The sequence below is a fragment of the Phyllostomus discolor genome, chromosome 3 (assembly GCF_004126475.2).
Source record: "Phyllostomus discolor isolate MPI-MPIP mPhyDis1 chromosome 3, mPhyDis1.pri.v3, whole genome shotgun sequence".
Lineage (NCBI taxonomy): Eukaryota > Metazoa > Chordata > Mammalia > Chiroptera > Phyllostomidae > Phyllostomus > Phyllostomus discolor.
Genome location: NC_040905.2, coordinates 65442167 through 65467896, shown reverse-complemented (window position 1 = coordinate 65467896; position 25730 = coordinate 65442167). Strand labels below are relative to the sequence as shown.

At 33.4% G+C, this 25730-nt stretch overlaps 1 long non-coding RNA gene across 1 annotated transcript; it reads right to left on the bottom strand.

Annotated features, from left to right (window-relative positions):
* Positions 1–3579: 3579 nt before the first annotated feature.
* LOC118499320 lies at positions 3580–23932 on the bottom strand. The gene is made up of 3 exons (XR_004901841.1): positions 23834–23932; positions 22541–22543; positions 3580–3626 (listed from the first exon to the last, which is right to left on the bottom strand). It is a non-coding gene; the product is annotated as an uncharacterized LOC118499320 (long non-coding RNA).
* Between the last annotated feature and the right edge of the window lie 1798 nt (positions 23933–25730).

Here is a 25730-nt window from a genome sequence, read left to right as displayed (position 1 = left end):
GATTGGTCTGAAGAGCAGTTGCTTTGATTCTATTCCTCCCTAATTTTATTTTGCTTATGTATTGTAAACCTTTACATCTTAGAGATTTTCCTGACATCATGAATATATTTGACAGATTTTGGTTTGTTTCTTATGCAGAATTTAGGACTTCTGCCATTAATGTTTGCCAGCCAGATAAGAAAAATAATTTAGGTTGGAGGAGAAAATCTATCTGTTGTGTTATTAAAAATATATTTTACCTTCAAGGATATTTGTATGTATTTTGATACCTGGATGAAATTTTATTTTCTCCTATAACCAGCACATCACATTGAACAAACATGAATCATGTGCTATCATAAAATAACAGCATTTATTTCCTGTGATTCATTTAAAATTTATTTAGTAGAGAACATTTTTGTTATGACGGTGCTAGAAAATTTGGGACAAATCATAACTTTTTCCCCATTGTTTACTGATTATTAAGGTATAATTGAGTCCTGGCCTGCTGGCTCAGTTGGTTGGAGCACCATCCTGTACACCAACAGGTTGCAGGTTTGATTCCAGTCAAGGCACATACCTAGGTTGCGGGTTCTATCCCAGGTTTGGGCATTTGTGGGAGGCAACTGATCAATGTTTCTCTCTCACATCAGTGGTTCTCTCTGTCTCTTTCCCTCCCTTACTCTCTCTCTAAAATGAAGAAACATATTCTTGGGTGAGGTATTTAAAAAAAGAAAGAAAAGATATAATTGACATTTAACATATTGGTTTTATGTGTACAACACAAGTCAATATTTGTATAAATTGTGAAACGCTTACCACAATAAATCTATCACTATACATCCATCCATCACTATATAGTTATAATTTTTTATAATGAAAACTTGTAAGATTTACTCTCTTAGCAACTTTCAAACATGCAATACAATATTATCAACTACAGTCACCATGCTCTATGGTATTATGGCTTTTATGGTTACTTTCAAGTAACAAAAACAACATTCAATGAAGTAATTAAAATCCCTAGTTTTATTAATTAATCATAACCATGATCTTGGTTTGGAGTTAAATCTTTCCCACTTTCCCTAATGTGCCATATTCACATAGGACATATCTTCTGCTGAGGTGGAATGCTGTGAAGGTTGTGGACAGTTACCTCTTTCTCTAGCTTACTTATCACAAGTTTTGAACCCTAGAGGGTTGAGAATATGGGTAGAAAATAAGAGGAAGTATAGACTTCTTTGACTTTGAAGTAACTTAAGATGGCCTCAAGCGGTCTGTCTAGCCAAGGGTTTAAACTTCATTTTCATGTAATACATTTTATGGGTTTGGAGAGACTCTTTACTGTTTCCTTCCACCTGCAACTTACATTTCACAGACAATTAAGGTTTTATTACTCTAGCTGCTGCTCTTTCCTCAGCTCCTTAGGAATTGTTTTCATTCTCCCTTGTCATCTTAACATTTTGGAGTATTAAATGTAAAATATAAAATCTTACTTATACATCTCATATGAGTTCACAGAAAATATAATTTGCCATGCTGTTGATAATGCCACCTTCTAAAACACTCTTTGTCCTTCCTCTTCTTCTTTCCTTCTCTCCCTTCCCCTCATTCTTCCTCCCCAGCCCTTTCCATATTATCTCATGCCAAGAGTGGTAAAACCTAGTCCAAGATTCTTCTGCCACAAGCCTAAAGCGTCCGGTGACTGTGGGAGACAAGTACTGCTCTTCCTGAGTTGTCTCACTATTGCCCTTCTGATTAGTGGTGAGATGGGCACATCATCTTTCTCCTTGTGAATGTTGAAACTCACAGCAAAGGAGCAATATTTTGCAAATACATTTTTTTTAAATTTCTCACACATAATCTTAAATGCTTTATATATGCATAAAGTTAATGAGAAAATTCATCTAAAGAGTTCTAATTTATTTTGTTTATAAATCTTCATATTAATTCACCTTTCATATTGATATCTTATATGTAATACATCTCAGGTATTAGTTGAAACTTTTCCTTAATATCATGTAACACTATTACAATTCTCATGCTCATTGTGTGGTTAACCAATCATTTAAAATCATAGAAAATCACTGCGCTGTCCTTGATTGCAATTCATGCCACCACCCTTCTTTAGGTTATCCTCTATTACATTTCAAAGTAAAATTGTTTCACTTTTTTATCTAATTTTATTTTTAGAAATTTCAATCATTTGAGCATCTTATTGTAAAGATGAAAATTTTTGTTTGTTAAATAACTAGGAAATATTGATGTTGGGCATAAAGGCAAACAACATAAACTTAGGATACTACAAGAAATTATTTAATTTTACTTCATTAAATCCAATATCACTGAGGCTATTCAGGCTCATTTATGGTTTCATATAAATTTTTTTAAAGATTTTATTTATTTTGCTTTTAGAGAGGGAAGGGAGGGGGAGAGAGAGAGAGAGAGAGAGAGAGAGAGAGAGAGAGAGAGAGAGAGAGAGAGAGAGACATCAATGTGCGGTTGCTGGGGGTTATGGCCTGCAACCCAGGAATGTACCCTGGCTGGGAATCGAACCTGGGACACTTTGGTTCCCAGCCCACGCTCAATCCACTGAGCTACACAAGCCAGGGCTAAATTTTTGAAATATTTTTTCTATATCTGTGAAATATGTCATTGGTATTTTTATAGGGACTGCATTGAATCTATAGATTGCTTTGGGAAGTATGGACATTTTAATGGTGTTAATTATTCCAGTCTATGAACATGGTATATGCTTCCATTTATTTGTGTCTTTCTTAATTTTTTTTTAGTGTTCTGTAGTTTTCTTAGTTCAGATCTTTTACCTCCTCCATTAAGTTTATTCCTAAGTATTTTATTTTTCCTGTTGCCATTCCCATTCCCATAGTAAATGGAAATTTTTTCCTAATTTCTGTTTCTTATATTTCTTTGTTAGTATACACAAATGCTTTTGATTTTTGAATGTTGACTTTGTACACCACTGTTTTGTCAAATTCATTTATTAGGTCCAGTAGTTTTTCAGCAATTTTGAGAAACAAGAACAGAGTAGAAGGGATCACAATACTTGATATCGAAACAAGGCCACTGTAATCAAAACAGTCTGGTACTAGCATAAGAACAGACAAAGACCAATGGAACAGAATAGAGAGCCCAGAAATAAACCCCTCTCAATATGGTCAATTAATATTTGACAAAGGGGGCAGGAACATAAAATAGAGTAAAAATATCCTCTTCAATAAATCATGTTGGGAGATCTGGGCAAGTACATGCCAAAAAAAAAAAAAAAAGAAAAGTAAAAAAGAAAGAAAGAAAGAAAGAGAAAGAAAGACCATCAACTTACCCCATACACAAAAGTAAACTCAAGATGGATAAAAGACCTAAATATACATTGTGACATCATAAAAGTCCTAGAGGAGAACATAGGCAGAAAAATTTCAGATATCCCAAGCAGCAGTATGTTCACCAATAAGTCCCCTAGGGCAAGTGATGTAAAGGGAAGAATAAACAGATGGGACTACATAAAACTAAAAAGTTTTCCCATGGCTAAAGAAAACACTAACAAAATGAAAAGGGAACCAACCATCTGGGAAAACATATTTGTCAATGATACCTTGGACAAGGGTTTAACCTCCAAAATATATGAAGAACTCACATGACTCCACACCAGGAAGACAAACAGTCCAATTTAAAAATGAGCTAAAGGTCTTGACAGGCACTTCTCAAAGGAGGATACACAGAGGACCCATAGACACATGAAAAAATGCTCAACATCACTAACTATCAGAAAGATGCAAATTAAAACCACAATGAGATACCACTCTACATTGATCAGAATGGCCATCATAAACAAATTTACAAACAAGTGCTGGTGAGGTTGTGGAGAAAAGGGAACCCTAGTACACTGTTGGTGGGGATGCACACTGGTGTAGCCATTGTGGTAAACAGTATGAAATTTATTAAAAAAAAAACACTAAAAATGGAACTGCCTTTTGATCCAGTGATTCCATTGGTGGGATTCTACCCTAAGAATCCTGAAACACCAATCCAAAAGAACCTATGCATCCCAATGTCCATAGCAAAGCTATTTACAATAGCTGAGTGCTGGAAACAGCCTAAGTGTGCATCAGTAAATGAGTGGATCAAAAACTGTGTTACATTTACACAATGGAATACTACCTCAGTAGAAAGAAAGAACTCCTACCCTCCAAGATAATATCGATGGAACTGGAGAACATTATGCTAAGTGAAATAAGCCAGGTGGTAAAAGACAAATACCATATGATCTCACCTGTAAGCGGGACCTAATCAACAAAACAAACAAATAAGCAAAATAGAATCAGAGACATGGAAATAAAGAACAAAAGTGATCAGAGGGTGGGGCAAGAGGGATAATGGGGAGGAAGAAAGGGAAGGGGCAAGTCAAGGAACATGAATGGAGGACTTGTGGGCAAAGACAATGAGGTGGGGTTGACTGTGGGAGTGAGTATTGGGTAGGGGAGACCAATGGGGAAAAAGGTGGGACAACTGTAATTGAAAAAAAATAATAAAAAATGAAAAAATCAATATTACTTAACATATGCAGCACATTATTCATCTAAATTCTGTGTTTTCTGCTACTATACAGGAGGACATGATTCTTTGCCAGAAAGTTTTTTCCCATGATGCTACACCACTTTGCACATGTATAATTTAATGTGTTGCAATGAAAAAAGTTCTTGAGAAGCTTCCATCATTTTGTGAACATTATTAATGGTATAAAAATCTGAATATAATCTCCACAGTTAAGAGAACAAAGGTCCAAGGCAAATATTAAATATTTTGCATTTTATATGGATATTACTTATTCTTGAATAATTGTCATTTCTATGAGGCTGTGGATTTCACAATAAACTCATCTTATAAAAACAAGTTTCTTCATTATCCTTGGATAAGGTTATCAACCTGCTTGTTGTTACTGGTTTCACTTTTTGTTACTTTTAAGAAAAACAATTTTTTTCCTAAAATATATTTTAAGGGTAAAGATAACTCTGGCAAACTAAGTTTATATTTTGATAAAGAAGAATTTCCTAGTTTATAAAAATATATTATTTCCTTTTTGGCATGGAAGTAAACTGAGATTCATCCTCAAGTAGGAGGTGTAGATATTCCAAATGGAGGAATTTTTCTGCATAAGAAAGGACTTATTAGTCTGGTTTGCTTAATGTAAAAATTTAACTAAAGTATGTAATTATGATATTCTGGCATTCTGGCTGCTTTGTATATATTATAAAAAATTATGTGAGCTATCACTTTGGGTGGGGTTCTTTAAAGCAATTGCAAGTTTATTAAGTGATGGCATATGGTAGATATGAATATTTAGGATTTGTAAAAATAAACTGGGATATTTTAAATGAATAATAAAATTACATTTACCTTAGATGATATGAGAAAAATGAAGGTGTACATGAATACAGTGGTGTCTAAAATAATGCTTTTAGCAAGATGAGAAAATTATTGAATTATGAAACAAGTGGTAATAGTCACTAACCTTAAAGTGCTGTCAGTCTGTGACCAAATAAATCATTTAAAAAATGTAAATTCTATACTTTTAAAAGGATCATTTAACATATATGCTTTAGCAAGCTGGTGCACTTAAACTTTTAAGGAATTTATATATAAAAGTGCAGTCATTTGTAAGCAGCTAGCTTTGGCAAATGTTGGATTCTCAGAGAATTCATATTAATGATTTTGGTTTTGAAATACAAAAACTGTATTTTGTTAGTTTTGACTTTGTTCTAAAAGAAAAAGTATAAGTGATGAGCTTTGTTCCCTGTTAATAGCTTTAGTTTGTTGATTATTAAATATTCCCTAATATTAGGTGCCAAAAACATTTTAGGCAATAGTTAATGAGATTCATCTGTTTTATCAGATATCGTACATATTGAAAAAATAAAAATAAGTGAGTAGTTTTCACCAATCAGGGAGAACTGCTTATTAACTGGCTTGTCAATCAAAGTTATAATTTGGTTAATGGAGGCCCATATTTGGTTCTATGGGAGAAAAAACAAGTAATGCAAACACACTTTTGGGTACTTTCTCATTCTTGAATAATTTTTATCTTTTCTAATTTTATATAATTGTTTAATTCTTCCATTTTATGCCATGTATATTAGTTGATATTTCTAAGAGATTTAGAATACATTAATAGCAAGTACTGCTGCTTTATTAATTTAAAGGAAATACGATTCTTACAAGGGAACTTATAAAAATACAGTTTTTGTTTCAAAGAAATTAAAGGCAATAGTAAGATATTCAAACTAACCAATTTCAGATATATTACATGCAGCTTTAGTCAAGGAGATGAATCACTTTGTTATTGCACAAGATAAATTGTTCCTTTTTCAAGTTTGTGAGAAATTTTAGAGTAGAGCTCTGAAATCCAGCCTCGCATATAATGATCCTCTACACATTGTCAGCACTTAGTCCTAAGATTTTTTCAATTTCTATAAATTGTTCTTCAGGTAAAAGATTAAGCCTGATTCTTCATGCATATAGGCATCATAATTATTTTTTTCATATGTTTCAGTTTTATAAATACATTCAGTTGTTCCCAGGAGCCACATATCTCTAGATGCCCAGTTAAATTGCTACAGGGATTTACATACAGGGACTCTTAGTAGAATTATGCTGTAAAACTTCAATTTACATTCCAGTCTAGAATAAATTATTTCCTTTTTAATACACAGTCAGCCTCAGGGTATAAGAATCTTGGGAGAAGAAAATGAGGATATTTTTCTCTATATTTTTCCTTACTTGTGACAGTCAAAACTTATTCTTTTTATGTTTGTTCTAAAATGTTAATAACAGCTGAATTAGATTTAATTCCATATTTACCTTTAATTGAATTTTAAATTTCTCTTAATATCCATAGAGTGGGAAATAATCAGTATACAAAGGCATAACTTAATTATCTACACTCTTTACAGATACAGCCTGCCTCAAATTCATATCATGGTGCAATTCACAATAGTCTAATTTAAAGGATGTTGCGGGAAGAAGTTTTGAAGGGTTGCAAGATCTTACCTTCAAGATCAATGTGGATGAACCCAAGTAAATGAGAGAAAAGCATACGAGAGATAATTAACAAAAATGACAAAATATTAGAAACCTTTTGGGAACTGAAACCTCTTGTGAACTAGTGTATGTGTGTGTGTTGTTTTGGGGGAAAGTGTTCATGGGTACAGTCTGGTGTGAGACACATCTAGGGCCAGCAGTGAGAGTACTGTATGAAGGGAATTTGAGAAGACTGGTTCTGCCCATTATATCATACTGCCATTGTCTTATAATAATAACTTTCTGCCTTTTTACCACAGAAATTGGAAACAGCTGTACAGGTCTCCCATATAGGACCTATCAGGCAGGGTAAAACCCTGATGGGATGAACAATTTTTAAAAGCAATTGAAGACTCATTAAACAAATGCATTATCCCCCTTCACCATCAGGGTTATTGGTTTACCACCTGAGGTGACTGTTTCCTTCCAATTCTTCGTATTTCAAAGAATTTCATAATGAATACTTGAAAAGAGAAGTTGTCTTGGTAAAAACAGCAGGATGTGATCCTTACTGGGTCTGTGGTGGTTGGGGGTCCTCATCCTAAGACTGATTATCTCCGTTCTCCAACTCAACCAGAAAGATGTGATTTCTGCCTAATTGTATCACTTCTTCAATATATTTTACACGTTAGAGTGGCTGATCTGGCAGTGTGCTGCCACCAGTCTGCATTTATGTCCTTGCAGCCAACCGTGAACCTCACTTTGCAACTTGGTATCAGCCCTGGTGGGAGTATATAACTATAGAAATTGGAAAACACATCAAATCACACTTTTTTAAAAGAAAACATTGGTGGCCCTGACTGGTGTGACTCAGTGGGTTGGGGGTTATCCCACAAGCTAAAAGTTCACTGGTTTGATTCCCAGTCAGGGTACATGCCTGGGTTGTGGGCCAGATCCCTGGTTGGAGGCATGGGAGAGGCAACAGATCAATGTTTCTCTCCTTTTCTTTCTCCCTCCTTTTCCTTTTTGTTAAAGATAAATAAATAAAATTTATTTTAAAAAGAAAAAAGAAAGGATCAATATCTTACAAAACATAACTCCTAGAAAAAAGAACACTAAAGGTTAGTGTCCTTTATAAAACATAGAAGCAAATATTTAAAAAATCTAATAAAAACCTACAATACATACAAAGGACAATATATTATGGTTTACTGTTATCTAGCCCCCAAATGTTAGATTTAAAAATCAAGTAATATAATTTACCATGAGTATAAGCTAAAAATTAATAATCATATGATTGTATAAATTCAAAATATAAAAAAAGCATTGGTAAAGTCTAACATCTATTCCTGCTAAAGTCTCAGTGAACTAGAAAGTGAATAAAATTTCCTCACACTGATAAAGAAAGGGCTTTTGAAAACTTTCTCCTAAGATTAAGAACAATGAAAGAATGCTAGTTCTTACCAATTCTTTTCACCATTCCGGCAGAGTTTCAAGCCATTATAATATGTGAAAGAAAAGAAATGAATGCAACCAAATAAGAAAGGAAAAAATTGGAAAGGGACATAAGGAAGCATTTAGGTGCGTAGGTGTAATGGATATTTTCACTGCCTTGGCTGTGGTGATCACTTTACATATCAAAACCTATCAAGATATACAATTTAAATATATTCTGTTCCTTGTATATTAATCATATACCAATAAAACTGCTAAAAACATTGAATAATCAATTTTTGCCCACCAGCCTGACAAAAATTAAGAAAGCTAAATAATGCAAACTTATTTTCTCATTTAGAGTGCAATTTAATGGTCTTTTTATTTTCACAGAGTTGTACAATCTGCAAACTTTTGTTTCAAATTGGAGACATGGTAACTCTCAAGCACTGCTCTTTCCTGGAGTAAAAACTGATTAGTTGTTCATTAAATCAAATGTATATACTGTCTTTAATACAACAACTCTTGTGCTGGACATATACTCCAAATGAATCCTCACATGAACTATAAGAGGTATGAGCAAAGATACTAGTCGTAGTCTTGTTTATTGTGATGGCAAGTCAGATACAATGCTAGGGACTGTAACAGTACCTGGGATAATGTGGCCCAAGCATGCATTTGACTACCAAGTGGCAGCTAGAAGCTGGAGACTCGACTTAACATAGAATGGAGTGAATTTTTTTAAAACAGTAACCAACTGGATCAATCTAGAAACAGAATGTAAAATGAAACAAACCAGAAAACATTGGAAAATGTTATTTAGGACCAATTATGTTAGCAAAAATTTTATTAAACTAAAAGGACATATATTTTGGCATGACACATGCTAACAGAAGGATATACATTAAACACATTAGCATGCTGCCTTATTTGGGTGGTTAGGGATCAGAGAGTGGTAAAAGGAAAAAAATGTGCATGAATAAATAAAAAACAAATTATATAGGCCTTGAATAAGTTAATGATTATAATATTCCATGCACTATATAACTTAATCATTTATATGTATATTATACATAATAATTAAATCAAAATAAGATATTAATTGTCCCCATGTGTTCAGCAATTGCTGGTATTACAGACCTGGTCAAAGTCACTATAAGTCAACTGATCGTGCATTGGCCTGGTTCCACTGGTGCCATTTGATGGCATTTTTTTTTATTGTTGTTTGAAACCCTAGATTTAGAAAGGCAGGTGAGTTTATAGCTTGGTACAGTAAATAAGAGTATGAGTAGTCCCTACGGAGCCTTCTTAGAATAGCTCAATTGGCCCTTCGTTAGGAAAATATACTAGGACCAGACAAGGTCTTACATCAACACCACTAATGAGATTGACAGTCCTTTCTGGAATTTCTCAAGAACTTTCTATATTCAGTCCTATACACATCCTTTTAAGAAGGACCCAGATGAAAGAGAGGAAATCTTGGTGTGAGTAATGCTTCAAACAGGACTTGTGCCTAGAAAAGGAGACACAAATCGAGCAGCTGGGGTTACAGAGCAAAAGTACTTTCTGCAGTTTACCCTTGTTGACCACCGGGACAGGGGCGGAAGTTAGAAAGAGCCAGGTAAGACTTTTGCCTCAGTTGACTTGTACCAAGATCAGGGAAAACCTGAGGAAACAGAGGGAATGGAGCTCTTTGTCTTTTTTCCATTGGCTAGACAAAAACTCTAGTTGAGTGTAGTTTTTTTTTTTTTTGCAACTGTGTCATGGCTACTATTGATATTCTCAGTTAAATCTCCAGGGACATAACTGAGCTGCACTGGAACAATAATGGTCAGAAGCATTGGGAATTCAGAACTTCTGGCAGAGTGTCCTTCCTTTCACCTGCTTCTCTACCTCCAAATGCCCTTGATAAAGAGGATAAAAAGTCCAGCTTCTTTACAAAGGCTCTCTAGGAATTTTGTAAAGAGAAAAATCTTATACAGTATCAGTGATGTCTACAAAAACAAAGAACATGGAATAGATGCCAAGCACGTTAGAAATAAGAGTAGGATGTGAGTGGAGGAAAACGATTGTGGAATTAAGGAAAAAAAATCTGTCTTTACTGAGTTTCCCTGAAAAATTAGCTAAAATATAATGTAGGGTATGGGAAACTTATTAAAAGGAATATAAAACAGTGCTGGGCCTGTCTCATTCTGGTTTTTAAGTGACGCACAAATACACTATGACACATGAATGCACTAAATCTCCTTCCTTGTAACCAACAGTATCATAAAGATTTCAAAATATGTGAAAGTTTTGAAACCTGATTTGTTTACAATTATCATTCAGCGAGGTCAGAGAGTACAGTGCACTTAGATGTGAATAAGACAGTAACAAAAAAAATCCTTTCAGAAAATTAAGCAAATTATTTCATAAACATTCTCTTAAAACATATCAGGTGGTATGCCAAATAAAGTGTAATATTTAATAAGGATATGTGAGAAATCTAAAAAACAGCCTTTATTATTTCCAGGTTGCTTAGAGTTCACAGTCTCCAAACAACACTTTTATCTTTATAACATGAGCTGGCTAACCTATACTGTATCTATCTATTTTACTTACCAAGCCATTATTTTAGTAACAATAATAGAAAACATTAAATGATCAAATGAAAAAAAGAACCCTAAGAAGTACTCTCCTTTATATAAAAAGGCAGTGACACTTAATCTGTTCTTCTGGTCATTATTTTTAAAAGTTTATATTATGGGTATAAAGAAAACAAATTAAATTGTGTATCTTCAAGTATTAGTTTACCTCTTCAGTTGATAGATGGATGTTTTAACTTTTCAGTAGGACTGGGATACAACCAACACATATTGTAAAGAGGCAACTTGAGGATCTTAAACATAGTTAAGACAGGAGAAATTTTTTTATACTTGTTTGGAATTATTCAAACTGCTCTCGACATTTTGCCCCAGAAATAGGTTGATAGATTCTTCCATGTGATATATGTATACATAAACACATTAATTATTTTGGTTAGGTGACTTTGTGCCAATATCTAAGAATCTCAACAAAGTTTAGGTTAGATCTGCAACTAGTTCACTATTTTTTCTTTCTGTTTCATAGGTTCTCCATGTTTGGAGTACCCATGAAATTTCTCTGTGGATTATGACTATGATTACATATGATCATCTCTATGTAGGGATTCTGGTAAGAGTATCTCTGTGTCTGCTCTAATAATAGAGCCAGTTCACTGTGATTGATGTTAAAGATTTAGTTTTAAATGTTCTGTAATTATTTTGTAATTAGTTATGTCATCACAGCAAATAATAATTTTTTAAAAGCATATAAAACTGTCATTTACTATGTAAGAGTTTTTAAAATACTCCAGCTGATATTATACTCTGTGCATGTATCTATATTAATCTATACCTATATCCATCTATACTCATACATATATACATGTATGTTAAGTTCCCAATGTCTTCAGTAGATTCTGGGACTTTAAGGAAAATGTATACAGAAACCAATCTTACCATAGGCTAATTGATATAAGTATGAGGTGAGTTCCTACAACCACTCATCAATGTTATAATGACATGATGCTGAATGATGAAACATTATTTGAGGATCTGCTGTATAGATAAACAGATATAAAGTCTTTACTCCTTTTCTCTTAAGGGAGTTGGGCATGTTATTGTTATTGTTTTATTTACTGCTATATTCTCCCATTTTAAACAATTCCTGCACTGGGTATGTTGTATTGATGGATACTGAATTAATTATTTAATTTTTCATGTCTTTTTGCTAGCATCCTTCAGCGAGAGTTAAAATTAAGTTTGATATAATAAAATGAGGGATACTAGCTTAGTTTTCCCAACCTAAGATTGCTGAAATCTCCATGCTATGTCAGAAGGGAGGAGGGAAAGGAGGAGATTCAGGAAGAGGGGGTAGAGGAGGTGATAGAAAAAGCAATGGAGGAGAGCTTTTCTATAAGAGGAATCAAAGGCCCCTAAGGTCCCTGGCTTTGTTTCAGATTTGCCCACTTCCCTCTTTGAGGGAAAGCTTGATATCATAGTTGCCAAATATGTTCATATGCATATGTATATGAACATTCACGGTATATAACTTTAGGGAACTTTTGCATTTTTAACTTCTACAAGCCTTACTTTTCTTAGTTGCAAAATAGGGATATTAATAGGTCTTACCATCTAAATTCCACTGTGAGAATTGAGAGAGAAAATTATTTAACACAGTAGTAATCATGAAGAATGTGTCAAAAAAGGACTATAGATTGATGGATTTACTTGGGAGCCTTAATATGGAAAGATCAGGAAATCATGCAAATCAGAAAACGTATAAGATTAAAAAAGAGGTAAGAGAATTTCTAAAAGATGGGAAGAACACGATGAGAGTATCATAGAGATCTAAGAAACATTTACTGAGCAATTGTGCATATCATAAGCACCATAGTAGAGCCTGGCCTATCCATTTAGGGTCAAAAGAAAATAATCGCAGCTCTTGAGAAAGTAGGCAGTCAGCAGGGCAGTAATTTTGGCCCACAGTGAATGAAATGAATAAATGGAAAATAGAATTACATATTTTTGTTTTAAAATTATGAATATGATACTCTTAAATAAGCCAGATTTTATTCTAATCACTATATGACTAAGAATCCATTTCTTTTCATGAAGTAGGATTGGTGTGAGCATCCCTATTTTACAGATGAAAAAACTGAAGTACAGAGAAATTAAGCGACTTGTGCAGAAATTAAGTATGGCACAGAGCCATGCAACTAGTAACAGAAGGAGCTGGAATTCAAAATCCAGCTATTGAGCTGTAGAGTCCAGAGTCTCTGTCACACGGCTCATCGCTACTTCTTTTGTTGAACTACAATTACCACAACTGGATTCCAGAAACAATTGCAATTACATTGTCCTGCTTCATTTTCTTTTTTTTTTCCTTTTCCTTTTTCTCTTTCTTTTTCGCCTCTCATGACTGAGTTTAGAGATAGTAGAGAGAGGTAATTACATGTTCAAGGCCAAGTGTCCTAGATGGGTAGTTTGTTTCAAGAATCTGTAAACAGTACGGGACCAGAGACATGTACCATCAGGCCATTGGAGAATATTATTTTGTTACGTAGGAAATTCTACAATGCAAATTTTAAAATAACTATATATAATATTTGTATTCTCTCTATTAGCAAGTACTGTGTTTTAAAAGTAACTGCTAATATTTTCTATCATAAATTCTTGTACATGATCGCAACTTGTGAATACCTTATTGCCTTTCATAAGCTGTGCACAGCTGCACCCAACTCATAAATACCAAAACAGAATTAAATGAATTAAAATTTATTAAAAAGGCCATTGCATAGCATCAGCATGAAATTAGTTTCTATTATCACTCACATGAAACTAATCATGTTTTCTGTATATTCATGATTATGTAAACAGGCATGTTAGAAATCAATTTTCAAAATCCCAAATGCTTGCATTGTCATGAGTTCCATGGTTAACTAGACATATAAAGTAATGTCTGTTTTTTTCTTACTCAGACTCTTAGAAATGTCAAAAGAAAGATTTCTAAAACTCTCTAGTAAGATTGTAGAAATAGAAATTTGATAACGAATGAGTGAACTTTTCATTCTCATTAATATACATAATTCCATTGCTTTAGTATAACAATGTCCATTTTTAATCACTCTATTTAACATTGTAATCTTTTTATTTTCATCATTATGGTAGGTGTGCTACATTAGCTCATGTGACCACTAAGTTGTTTTGAAAATCAATATTATTTACTAAAGCAAAGTTTATTTGCTATAAGCTGAATATAGTAGTTATGATTCAAGCAGACTTTCTTCATGAAATATATGCTCTTAAAGTGAACTAGGCATTGTTCTAGACTCTATGTATTAGAATGTTGAATTTTACTACCATTCTTGGAACTAAAATTATGAAGAAGAGAAGACAAAACAGTAAATAACAAATGTTATATATAACACAAACGTTTTTTTATCAGTGAGTTACAGCCTATTAACAGTGGGATCTAATTTATTTTAAGCAAAACATTACACAGTTTTGACAATTTAAAGCTGGGTAAACATCAATTCTACTACACCCATTAATTGGACCAGGAAGAAAATCAGAATATTCTTCCACTGAAATGGAAACCCTTGAATTTTTCTTTTGACCCTTTTAGGGCATTTAGACTAAGAATAACTCAGATGTATCATCTCTTTAATTTTTCAGTTGAATTTCAGACTCTACTATAAAATATTGACTAAGATATGTACCTATTTTCTTATCCTTATAATTGTTCATTTCCATTTGCTTATTTCTCAGATCCAAAGAGATTTTATTAACACTTTGAGCCAATTACTATCAACTGTCCTTACCTACAATCTAAATATTTCAAATAAATATTTCTAATGATCAATATGCCAATGGCTCACCATTAAATTTACATACAAGTATATATTTGTTTATAGGTTGGGGCATAAGTAGGTTTCCAGTTGTTCATATGGAAAATAATGTAATAATTAATAAATAATAATACAAGAATAACCTGTGTGTTATGTACTCACAACTGTAAAACTACTTTTTCTCTACCCTGTCTATGTGTGTGTAATCCCTATTGAATTAACTATACAATAGTTTCTAAATCTTTAATGCTTCATTTATAAGCATTACTTTCAATTTCATAATATCTCAAGTTATTTTGCTAATTCATCTGTTTCCACCACCTTAATTTAAAATTCTAATACACAATAAGCAAATGCAAAATAATATAAAAAATCAACTATAAAACAAATTGAGGCTATATGACATATTTGCACTTTAAAGTATCTTTTCCTGTTTGGCCCATTTTGATCATAATAAAAATATATAGATAATTAATTTAAATATATATTAGTCTTTCCTTCATATTCTCAATGACACCAATTATATTTATTGTACCAATGTATTTAATTATATTAAGACTTTCTATTTTCACTACTTATGTATTCATTTTTTTCATTTAGTGTATATTTTGTCTATATATGGATTTTGAAAAATAGCATATATAAAATATTATAATATTTAAAATATGTATTTATATATCATTAATGCCATTTATCATACAAATGTATCCTAAAATTAATTGATGCATGTTACTGGACTATTTTAAACAGGCTTTATGACTTATTTTAAAGCATTATCTTTCATATGCTTTCAAGTAAATTGCTACTGAGTTTTTAAAAAGTACTATATCTTATTAAAGTTTACATAATATAGACATATAGCAGAACATAAAGAAATATTCATCAATTCCTAAACTAGTTACCATCACTATTAAGTATCATTTTATTTACTTCAGTTATTCTGTACTTCTTAAAAGTTTGACTAGTAAAACATTTATTTACAGTGAGTTTTTTATTCTTAAAGCATTTAACTTTTCTAGAACCTCTTGAGGTTGTAAACTATTTCTTTTTTGGAGCAACATCTTTGAAACGAACCCTAAGGGTATGAATTAATGAGATTTGAAACAATTCTTCCAAAACGCTTTACATGTAGTTCTAATCTACCTCAAAACACATTTTTATCTTATTTTTATATATGATTTGTATTTTTTATTATGTAGCTTAATGATCTCACCAAAAACTAATATTTTTATCATTGTTTCAGATGTTATAGTTGTTCCCCCTTTTCTCTCCTTCTCCACCCTCACCCAGTTCCACCCTCTCCCCACCCTAACTCAATCCCCATATTGTTGTCCATATCCATGGCTTGTGCATAAATGTTCTTTGCTTAATACCTTCACCATCTTTCATCCCATTGTCCCCACCCTCTTCTTTCTGGCAACTATCAGTATGTTTCATGTATCTAGGTTTCTATTACTATCTTGCTCATTAGTTTTTAGTGTTCACCAGATTCCACATATAAGTGAGATCATATGGTATTTTTCTTTCACTGACTGGCTCAATTCACTTAGCATAATTTTCTCCAGGTTCATCCATGCTATTGAAAATGTAAGAGTCTCTTATTTAATGTAGTTTGTACATTTTTGTTTAATCAAGTTGGGTATTTAAGATGTTTTCTTTTCAATTCTGAAAATTTTGCATAATGTTTTGTTTGATTTTTAATTTTTAAAATTAGTTTGCAATCAATAAAGTCATGCTGTCATTATTTTTGATATGGAAATTACAGAAAAAATATTGAATCTCTATTATATGTCTGGCATTAATTTAAATGATAAAAAAATTAAAGAAATAGAAAAAAACAGAACCTAATTCAGTTGCATAAATGTGAGTTTGTATGTATGAGGGTTAAGAGGATAGAATAGGTCAGATCTTTCACAAAAATTCTCTGGTAAAAACTAAAAAAGAAAACAACAAAAACTAAAAATATACATATATGTGTCATAAAGATAATTTCAAACAGTGGGAAAAGGAGAATTATTTTAGGAGAAGCATGAAGGGGTTCTACAAAGAAATAGTGTAACAGAAGAACCAGGAAGGGAAAAACTCCAAGAGAAAATTTTCGGGGTTTGAAAAGAATGAAACATCATTTCTACAAGTCCTAATAGGCAGATAAATGTGTTCAAAAGTTTCAGTGATTTTGGGTTACATTAGCCTAAAACTAAATTACTGTAGTACCATTGTTGCCACTCCGCATTATCAAACTGCTGGAACATTACTGCCCTGTTCTTCATGACACCTTTTAATATCACCCTAGGTAAGAATGACTATGAATAGATAGTGTGAGCCAGGCAGGATGGGATCGAAGTTAAATGATGTATGAAGAACAGTTAAAAGGGGATGAATAATCTTAAGTGGAACACAAAATTCTCTCAAATATTAAATGTCTGTTTTTCCAATGAAGAACTGGTTATAATTATTACTGTCATTATAAAAATTATTTTTCTGAGGACTATACAATTATATTTTTCTAGAAAACTTTATATTCTTTAATGAAGAATATATGACTTTGAGTGAATACAAGGAATCCCACATATTCTCAGTATGTCTAATGCAAATAATCACAGAAAATCACAGATTAATATTTATAAATCCCTCAATTTTGGAACATGATTTTTGAATGTTTAAAATTCCTGCAAGAAGAATCTATAAAGAGTAATAATCATGGAAAAAAATAGCTAAAATTTTCTAAATAATAATAATGATAATATTGATAATAATGAAAAATAATATTTCTGTTTTAAAGTAAAAATGATTATTGTTTATTAAAAAGCAAGTGATAGTCTGAACAGATGTTTGTTATTCAGTAGTTTCAAGTTGAAGAGCTCAACCTAAGCTGTATTTTCGTCATTGGCTCAGAAATACCAAATCAAGATAAGGTAACAAAAGCCCTGGGAATGTATTGATTTAGACCCTAAAAGTTAATTTAAAGATAAGATGGATAGAAAAATGAGCTCTTAAAAATAAGGTAAACTAGAGAAACTGTAGTTTGTCCTTTATTTGTCCATTCTGAATTCAGAACTATAGAAAGTTAAAATTATTTGTATATGTGTTGTATGTAAAATATCACAATAATGGGATTTATCTATTTAAATTATAGTCACATAATATAAGTGTAAGCACACAGCATGTCATTCAATTCCATTAACCCACACATGTTGGACCCACAGTATAGGCTCTTGGCTAAGTTAATTGTTTATAGGGGAGGAAACTATTCTTAGATTTTAAAAAATGTCTCCAAAATTAGCCAAATTTTTATAAAAGGACTATAAGAATAACCTGTATCACATCAGACCATGTGTTATCTTTATCGACCCTCTTTTAGTCAATATGTGAAAGATAAAAATCCCATAGAAAATTTTCTCCTTACGGGGGTCTTCAGAAGTAAAGTTTATCAGATGAATGCAAAGTTTACAATACAAATCAAAGTTTATGTACATCAATATTGTATTTTTCTCTACAAATTATTTTCAACTGAGGAAAGAAGGGTAGGTTCAAGTACATATCTAATGTGTTCATTAGGCATTCAGGGCCTACATAAATTACAGAACACATATGTAAAGATAGTTGTGGCAGCTAAGAAGGGGGACACCTAACTCAGTCTGAGAATTCAGAGAGGATTTATTTAATAAGCATCATAGAGAAAGTGTGGCATGAGCTGAAGGGGGGAAGATAAATTGACAAAATAAAGAATGTTTCAGGAAGAGAACACATGGCAAATGTAGCCAGTGAGTAAAGTAGATATTTAGGGAAGAAGAAACAGTTTGAATAAAAGGTGTAGATTTTTAAAAAGTAGCAGCTGGCTTCAAAATTAAAGACTCAGTTTTGGAGTAGTCACTGAGGAAAAAGAGACACAATCTATTTTGCATTAAAGACATTTTGTTCTTTGTAGTTGTGTGGAGTATGTACTTGAAGGGTGCAGTACTAGAAAAGGTGACTTCAATTAGGAGATATGTCTTTGACAGAGTGTAGAAATGATAAAAACTACAATGAAGCAGAATCAATAAAGATTATAGAACTAGATGTTTCTTTATATAATTAGAGGTATAGCTTAAAATATCTAAATAATAAAGTATGAGAGTATTGCAACTATGATTCCCTGAGAAGCAGATTTTGAGATAGTTTAGTGTTCACTGTTGTTTATCATAGATCAGCCTGGTAAAATACCTTTAGAAAGGAAAAATAGACTCCTGGCCAAATTGGAATCATAGGTTGATATGCTTTGCTTCCTTGCACCACCAAAAGAAGGACAACAGCAAATTTGAAAACAAAAAACAAAGAGAACTGCCAAAAAAATCAAACTCTATTGAAGTCCAACAACCAAGGAGTTAAGAAGAAATATTCATCCAGACAGGTAGGAGGGGCAGAAATGGGCAGCCAGGGTGGAGACGACATATGGCAAAGTGACAGACTGACAGTCCCACATTTGCGTGAAGATAAGCAGGGAGGAACAACTCCGGAGCAAGGCAGACCACACAACCCAGGGTTCCAGCACAGGAAATTAAAGCCTCAAAACCTCTAGCTATAAAAACCTATGGGGGTTGTGGCAGTGGGAGGAACTCCCAGTCCCACAGGAGAGTTCATTGGAGAGAACCATAGGGTCCTAGAAGATACACAAAACCACTCACCCAGGAATCAGCATCAGAGGGACGCAACTTGCTTGTGGGTAGCAGGGAAAGTAACCCAAAGCGAGGTGAGATCTAACCAAGTGGCATACATTGCTCCCTCTCTGACCCCTCCCCCACATACAATGCAGTGACATGGTTGCTCCACCCTGGTGAATTCCTAAGGCTCTGCCCCTTACAACGTAACAGGCCTGCCAAGACAAAGAACTATGACCTAAATGAAAGAACAGATCAAAATTCCAGAAAAAGAACTAAGTGATGAGGAGATGGTCAACCTCCAGAGTTCAAAATACTGGTAATCAGGATGCTCACAGAATGGATTGAGTACTGATGCAAAATAGTGGAAGAAGTGGAGGTCATGCAAAGTAAAATAAAGAAAAATATACAGGGAACCAACAGTCAAAGAAGGGAACCAGGACTTAAATCAACGATTTGGGACAGAAGAAAGAAATAAACATTCAATTGAAAATAAACAATCAATGAAAAAAACAAGTATTCAAAAAATGAGGAGAGGCTTAGGAACCTCTGGATTAAGTTTAAATGTTCCAACATCCAAATCATAGGGGTTCTAGAAGGAGAAGAGGAAGAGCAAGAAATTGAAAATGTATTTGAAAAAACAATGAAGGAAAATTTCTCCAATTTGGCAAAGGAAATAGACTTGCAAGTCCAGGAAGCTCAGGGAGTCCCAAAGAAATTGGACGCAAGGAGGAACACACCAAGACACATCATAATTAAATTACCCAAGATTAAAGATAAAGAGAGAATCTTAAAGGCAGCAAGCAGAAAGGAGAGAGTTACCTACAAAGGAGTTCCCATGAGACTATCAGCTGATTTCTGCAAAGAAACCTTAAAGGCAAAAAGGGGATGGAAAGAAGTATTCAAGGTCATGAAAGGCAAGGACCTACATCCAAGATTACTCTATCCATCAAAGCTTTCATTTAGAATGGAAGGGCAGTTGAAGTGCTTCCCAGATAAAGTAAAAGTAAAGAAGTCCATCATCAGCAAGCCCTTATTATATGGAATGTTAAAAGTATGAACAGTAGAATGACAGCAAACTCACAACTATCAATGACTGAACCTAAAAAAACAAAAAGAAGAACTAAGCAAACAATGAAAGAGGAACAGAATCACAGAAACAGAGATCACATGGAGGGTTATCAGCAGGAAGGGTGAGCAGGGGAGAATGGGGAAAAAGGTATAGGGAATAGAAACATAACTGGCAGGTACAAAACAGACAGAGGGAGGTTAAGAATAGAATAGGAAATGGAGAAACCAAAGAACTTATTTGTACTACTCATGGATATGAACTAAGGAGGGTGGGATTACTGATAGGAGGGAGGATGCAGGGCGGGGAGGAATAAAGATGAGAAAAATATGGGAGAACTGTAATAGCATAATCAATACAATATACTTAAAGAAAAGAAAAGAAAAACAGGAAGTAGGGATTGGAAGAGGGAGAAATCCAGCTCTGACATAATCCTATCTCAACAGACCAAAGCAGGGGTTGGAATACTGAGGCTGTGATTGCTGGTCAGAGCTGTCCTGCATTGGACTGAAATGAATGAGTTTTTATACCCAGCAATTAGTCATTGGATGTGGGCCCCACTCCCAAAAGCATGGCTTTGGCTGAGGCTGCTCACTGAAGCCAACGTGATTCCTGCAGGGAGGACAGCTGAAGACTGTTCACAGTCTTCCCAGCATCTGGGAAACAAGACTCTGTACAGAGATTTTGGAGAACATCTCTGAGTCCATCTCAGTAGGAAGAGCATCTGGGTTGAATTTAAGATTTACAGTTTGTGATTCATGTACAGTTATTGATTCAACAGAAGAGGCTTTCAGAAAGAATGTCAGTGTTGGTGGGGAATTGTGTGGCTTACTTAGAGAATTCAGTTTCAGAACTATTGAATTTGATTGAATATTCTTATGAAAATCTGTTTGAGTACAGTATTAATAACACCCTTGCCATCTGCCACATCTCTGCATATGCCAGGTAGTTTAATTTTATTAAATAAATCTCAGTTGTCAGAAAGTAAAATCAGTGTGGTTAGTAATACATGGGTCAACATAAGTAATTAAAACTGAAATTAATCTTGTTTACTGAAAAAACAAAGCTAAATGCGTTCCCTATCTGGAAAGGACTCGATCACGTCTTCCTCATTAAAAAGTAACAGATTAGTTTTCATGAGCAGTGAGAAATTATAGGAAGTCTTTCAAATAAAAGTTAATGTAAAAATACGAAATATTAAAATGTTCTGTATTAAGAAATTAAATAAAATAAAATTACTCAACAAAGTGTTTTTGTTGTTTTGTTTTCTCTGACAATAGCTATAGTTCATTGGGGGGGGGGTTAATACTATAGCTATTTATAGAACCATCTTCAGGAGCTCTATGAAGAAATGCAGAAAGTAACAGTTTTTTAGTGCTTTGTCATGACATTTCATGAGATGTGGCATGATACCTAGTAATAACTTCATTTTCCTCACAGGAAAAAAAATGAGGCTACTGCACAGTAAGAATTTGCAGTAAATCTTACAAGAACTCAGTAGCTTGGCATTTATGGCCCATCGCTTCCTTTTGATTTAGCAGGTCTGCCCTTCAATATTTCTTTTCTCCAAATACTTGCCCAACACTGTTTTTAAAACAATTTATACTGGTGGCACATTTTACAGCCTTTGGTAGTTTGTGGCATATGTTATTGTGTCAGAATAGTCCCACTCTAGTATATTTAGAGAAACTTCTGGACATCTTTGGTAAAACTCAATTATTTTAAGAGTCTATATCTCCAAGAAGGAAGGGCATGGTACTATCTAGTGTTATTCCGCATGGGGAGTTTTTCTTTAAATGTTGCTATATATTTCTCTTTTGGTTTGAAGGAAAACAATATTTGGAAGTGGGCTTGTTGAAATTCTTACTTATAGAACGGGCTCCAACTGTTAGCAGTGAGCAGGGAACACACAGGTATTTTGTTAAATGAGTAAGTTTTACCTCTAGATCTAAAGCAGACAAAGGATGTTTATGTATACACTTCCTTTACTGACAGAAGAAATCTATCTCAATCATCTTTCCATCCATAGTATAAACTAAAGGGTTCTAGCTTCCTTTTAATAGTGTTGGCTTTAACTTCCACCTGACAGAGCCCTCTTTTCCCATTCCATGACTGGTCATTGGTTTCCAATGTTTCAAATCCCCAATGTAGACATTTGTAATATGTCACCTGATCCTCAAATTACATACTATTTTCCAAAAATTGTTTTGTGTTCCATTTCCCATTTGAATCTGTTTTGTTTAATTCATTTATGTTTATAAAAACTATTTTTTTAATTCTCCAAAAATTTTTAAGTACAGATTTTTTTAAAAATCACAATTTAGAAAAATTAGATAATTTTTATAAACCTAGCATTAAAACATCAAAAATATTGACTATTCTTAAGGGCTTTTGTAAACTTTGTAAATTATTTCCTTTGTAGCATGAGGATTTGTCAGAATACAGAATGTATCTGTGACTTCTGGTTATTTGTAATCAGACCCCGTGGCATCTAGAAAATCTGTTTTGCTTGTCTTTAATTGACTGGAACATAAAAATATCACTGTTCTGTGAACATTTTCCTTACTCATTCTTTTCCAAATTTACAGCAGTAAATTTTTTATTTTTTTTGCAAATTACGATATGCACATTACCTTTGTTACTATTTATTAAGGGTCTATTTACTTACTTTTATCCAATAGCACAATATTAGTAGACTCAGTTTTCATTTTCATGAACAAATTGACCTTTCTTTCCTGAGGAGAATAGCTTGAGTAAAAAGCTGTCAAGTTTTAAAAGTGATCCATTCAAATTATGTAAACCATTTCTCAGAATGCTATTGGAAATAAACACACAGACCCTATTTTCATGAATCACCATTTTTGTGGCTACTAAGAGTTTCTACCACTCCTGCCCACCGTCACAACCATTGCTATTATAATAGGAATTTTATCGAATCTATGGATTGTTTTGGGTAGTATGGACATTTTAATGATGTTAACTCTTTCAATCCATAAACACGGTATATACGTCCCTTTATTTGTGTCTTCCTCAACTTCTTTCTTCAGTGTTCTATAGTTTTCTGAGTAGAGGTCTTTTACATCTGTGGCTAAATTTATTCCCAAGTACTTTATTGTCCTTGCCGCTATAGTAAATGGGTTTTTTTTTTGGTTAGATTCTTTTTCCAATAATTCATTGTTGGTGTACAAGAATGTCATTGATTTCTGAATATTGACTTTGTATCCCACTACTTTGCTGAATTTACTTATTACATCCAAAACATATAAAGAGCACATATGATTCAACACCAAGGAGACAAACAACCCAATTTAAAAATGGGCAAAGGACCTGAATAAACACTTCTCCAAGGAGGACATACAGATGGCCCATAGACATATAAAAAATAAAAGCTCAACATCACCAGCCATCAGACAGATGCAAATTAAAGCACAATGAGATATCACCTCACACCTGTCAGAATGGCTCTCATTAATAAATGAACAAACAACAAGTGCTGGTAAGGATGTGGAGAAAAGGGAACCCTAGTACACTGTTGGTGGGAATGCAGACTGGAGCAGCCACTGTAGAAAACAGCATGGAATTTCCTCAAAAAATTAACAATGGGACTGTTTTATTATCCATTGATTCCACTATTGGGAAAATAGCCTAAGAATCCTGAAACCCCAGTTCAAAAGAACCTATACTCCCCTATGTTCACAGTATTGCTATTTATAACAGCCAAGTGCTGGAAACAGCCCAAGTGACCATCAGTAGATGAGTGGATTAAAAAACTCTGGTACATTTACACAATGGAATACTATGAAGAAGAAAAAGAAGGAACTCCTACCTTTTGTGACAGCATGGATGAAACTGGAGACTACTATACTAAATGAAATAAGCCAGTCGGTGAAAGACAAATACCATATGACCTCACTTATAACTGGAATCTAATGAACAAAATAAACTAACAACAACAAAAAAAAAGAACCAGAGACATGGAAATATGGAACAGACTGATAGATGTAGGAGGGGAGGAAGTGGGGGGAATGGTGGAAAGAAGGGGAAGGGACTAGTCAAAGAACATATATGAATGACTAATGGACATGAACAATGGTGAAGGGATTGACTGTGGGCAAGAGGGGTGGGCTGGGTGGAGGGGGGTAAAAGGAAAAAATTGGGACAACTATAATAGAATAAACAATAAAAAGTAAATATTTCCCTTCTTCAAACACTTGTAAAAAGATCTGCACATGAATTTCATTATTAACTGAAGAAAAATGTCAATAATAATATATGATGAGATAGATATGTAAAGTTTCAATGTTATTTTACATAGCACTAAATCAATTACAGAAGTCTACTCAAAATATGGATTTAAATATGCCTTTTATTATTTTACAACTTAATCGGAGTCAAGAAAAAATATGCCTTATATTTTCATTGTGAATTAGGTCTTCATGTCTGTCTACATCTCTAGCTTCATTGCTGTCACCCTATGTTTTATTTTACAACTCTACACATTTGCATCACTTCATAGCAAGCTTTTTAGAATGCTTGATCTGTGCTTGAAATGCCTTTTCACCTGCCAAACACCTTTTTAACCATTTAAATTGTTTTTAAACTGAGAAAACTATCAGTGAATCTTTCACTCTGGGTCAGCTTTCCCTTATGCCCTTATCCTTCCTCTCTTTTGCATAACCTCCTTTCAACATCTTTCATTGCACTTATCTCCTTGTATTAGGAGTGATCTCTTTAAGGCATCTATGTCAGTTTTCCTACCCTACTGCATAAGAGCAAAGATTAGAAATCCCCAGAACTATGCACAGTGTTGACAAATATTCAATAAATATCCATTAAGAAAATGGGAGTTTTAGATTTAATTTTAAAACATTCCTTCTAAAATTTTAGTACTGTGAGACCTCTGTGCAGCATTTGTGTTGCAAAACTTTTCTTTACATTCTGTATTGTTTCAGCTCTTAAAGAAATTTCAATGACTTGTAAAGACTCATGTTCTGCAGCTCTTTCTATTATGGTTTTGATGAAGTGTTCCAACAATTACTTACATTCCCACCAAGAGGTTACATACACTAACTTAAAATTGCTAGGATTTTATACCTCATGAAATTATACCCAAGAATTCCTAAAGAAGATCTCTTGAAAATCAGATGTTCTGAAACTAATTTTTTAAATT